Source organism: Triticum aestivum, chromosome 7A (genome assembly GCF_018294505.1).
Source record: "Triticum aestivum cultivar Chinese Spring chromosome 7A, IWGSC CS RefSeq v2.1, whole genome shotgun sequence".
NCBI classification, from domain to species: Eukaryota; Viridiplantae; Streptophyta; class Magnoliopsida; order Poales; family Poaceae; genus Triticum; species Triticum aestivum.
This window is the reverse complement of record NC_057812.1, coordinates 584948068-584951412: the sequence shown is the minus strand read 5'-3', so window position 1 is coordinate 584951412 and position 3345 is coordinate 584948068.

The window sequence follows — 3345 nt, the reverse complement described above, 5'->3', positions numbered from 1 at the left end:
CTTGCTCATGTCTATGTCCATGAGCAGCAAAATCAATCATTTAGTAGCATATCGTTCTTAGACCTTAGTACTTGCCATAGAAACTGGATATACCGGACTCTATAGTGCTAGTGCACTTTCTTTTTTGTTAAGTTTGTACACCCTGCCTGAGAAAACAGTAGCCATCACTTAGCTTTTTGTTGGGTGCCTTATATAGGATGCACTTCCTCTGTTACCGGATGACATCCACTAGGTTGATGATCCTAAATAGCCTGGGAGAGTGAATGCTTCAATGCTCATCACATATGTGTATGTAGAGTCTGGACTACTTCATAATCTGTTTTCACCATTTGTACTACTAGATAAGCAGTAATTCTGAACATCTTTGTAGCTTGCAAAAACCAGATTGCAAGTAATTCTGAACATCTTTGTAGCTTGCAAGAACATACTTGAAATCAGTTGACACATGACCCCCGCGGCAGAAGGCACTGATTAATGCTAATGATTTAGTAACTACAAATTTTTGTATTTTTCTTTACCTTGTCCTGCCCAACATTGTATTCTATTTGTCTGCGAAGACTGAACATGGTGCCAAACATTGCGGTGCAAAGTAAACACATCACCCTGCCTGATGTCGTACTATATATAGCGAATAACCTAACAAGAAATCTGCTAACACACAAAGTAATTTAGTTCACATATGCATTTGTGTGTTTCTTTTGACTTTATGTTTTTCTATGCATTTGCCAAATCTATATATTTAGTTTGAATAGGCAGTGAGGAATTAAGCATATATTTTCGGCATGAGCCCCTTTAAATTGCTAGATGAGAAGGAATCTTAACTTAATGGGTCTTGTGAATTGTAATATACTATTTAGTTTAACTGATGCAATTTTCGTACTAACAAGTTTTCACTTTCCCGACGTGGGCGCAAGGGTGATCGACGCTGACTAGCGCGGCCCGGTGGGCGTTGTGCTCTTCAACCATTTGTAGGCGGACTTTGCCGTGAAGCACGGTGGCCACGTCGAACAGACGATCGTCCAGGTGATTTTGACACCGGAGGTCTTCGAGGTGGAGGTCCTCGACGCCACCGTCCGAGGGAGTGAGGATTCGGGTACATTGGCGTCTAAACTCTGAGCCTTGGTAGATACATCTAGAGAAGCGATCTGTTTAGGTTGGTGGTGGACCACTACGAGAGGTACTTCGATGATGGTTGTGTGTCTGATGTTAAATGGAATCTTGAGATGGTTCTATGACGTTGTTTTGGTTTGCAGTTGATGTATTACTATTCACGAATACTACATCTAACTTTTATTTTTTTTTAATTCATAAATTGTTAGTAGTAGCGTGGGGTAAAAGTGATCGCTACTACTAGTTAGCTTAGTAGTAGCCTGGGTGTTAGCTTAGTAGTAGCGCGGGTGCACCTGCGCTACTACTAATCATTTAGTAGTAGCGCGGGTTTAACCCACGCTACTACTAACTATTAGCTATAGCGAGATACTAGTAGCACGGGTACCCGCGCTGCTAGTAGCCATTTTACCCGCGCTACTAGTAGCCTTTTCCCTAGTAGTGCTAGGAGGGGGAAAGGCAGGGAGAGAAAGAGAAGGAAAGGGGGCGCCCCCCCCTCTCCTAGTCCAATTCGGACCAGAGGGGGGGCGCACTGCCAGCCCTTGTCCGGCCCCTCTATCTTTCCCTTATGGCCCAACAAGGCCCAATAGCCTCCGAGGGGTTCCGGTAACCCCTCCGGTACTCCGGTAAAATCCTGATTCTACCCGAAACACTTTCGATGTCCAAATGTAGGCTTCCAATATATCAATCTTCATGTCTCGATCATTTAGAGACTCCTCATCATGTCCGTGATCATATCCGGGACTCCGAACTACCTTCAGTACATCAAAACATATAAAATCCTAAAACCGATCGTCACAGAACTTTAAGTGTGCGGACCCTACAGGTTCGAGAACTATGTAGACATGACCGAGACATGTCTCCGGTCAATAACAAATAGCGGAACCTGGATGCTCATATTGGTTCCTACATATTCTACGAAGATCTTTATCGGTCAAACCACATAACACTATACGTTGTTCTCTTTGTCATCGGCATGTTACTTGTCTGAGATTTGATCGTCGATATCCCAATACCTAGTTCAATCTCGTTACCGACAAGTCTCTTTACTCGTTCCATAATGCGCTATCCCGCAACTAACTCATTAGTTGCATTGCTTGCAAGGCTTATAGTTATGTGCTTTACCGAGAGGGCCCAGAGATACCTCTCCGACAATCGGAGTGACAAATCCTAATCTTGATCTATGCCAACTCAACAAGTACCATCAGAGACACCTGTAGATCACCTTTATAATCACCTAGTTACGTTGTGACGTTTGGTAGCATACAAAGTGTTCCTCCGGTATTCGGGAGTTGCATAATCTCATAGTCATAAGAACATGTATAAGTCATGAAGAAAGCAATAGCAGTAAACAAACGATCAAGTGCTAAGCTAACGGAATGGGTTAAGTCAATCACATCATTCTCCTACTGATGTGATCCCATTGATCAAATAACAACTCATGTCTATGGTTAGGAAACTTAACCATCTTTGATCAATGAACTAGTCAAATAGAGGCACACTAGTGACACTATGTTTGTCTATGTATTCACATATGTATTATGTTTCCGGTTAATACAATTCTAGCATGAATAATAAAAATTTATCATGAAATAATAAAATAAATAATAACTTTATTATTGCCTCTAGGGCATATTTCCTTCAGAGCCCTCCCTCACTCTGACAACCCCGATGGCCGAACGTTTCCCTGGCGACGAGGCGGCGTCCAACGGCTTCGGCCGCCGCTCACTCCGCGAACAGGAGTCGTGGCTCCTGTTCAAGGTCAACATCCCGGCGCCACCGGACATGCGCGTCGGGCCGACGGGGTGGGGGCTCAGCAAGGGGGGAGCGCCCGTTCCCCCGTTGCCCGACGCCGTGGCACGCGCCCCCTACTTCGCCGCCGAGGTAGAGCTCGTGCGCGCCTCCCTCACCGACGAGCAGCTCGCCCTCCCCCAGTACGCCGCCGACAACCACGCGACGTGGGCGGCATACTTCGAGCGCCGTCAGAGCAGATGCTGGCGTCCACCAACGGGGCGCCGGTGGTGGGCGGCACGAAGAACAGCAAGGGACGCCGCGTGTGGTGGGGCGTCACCGGTCCCACGCTCGAGGGTGTGCTGACGCACCTTGAGGGCGGCAACAACCCGCTGCTGGCATACCCCCCGGCGGCCGCCCCGGCCCACCGCCGACGCGCCGGGCAATGGATGCCCAGGAGGTCCGGCACCTCCTCGTCTTCCTCCTCGCACTCCTCCTCACGGCCTT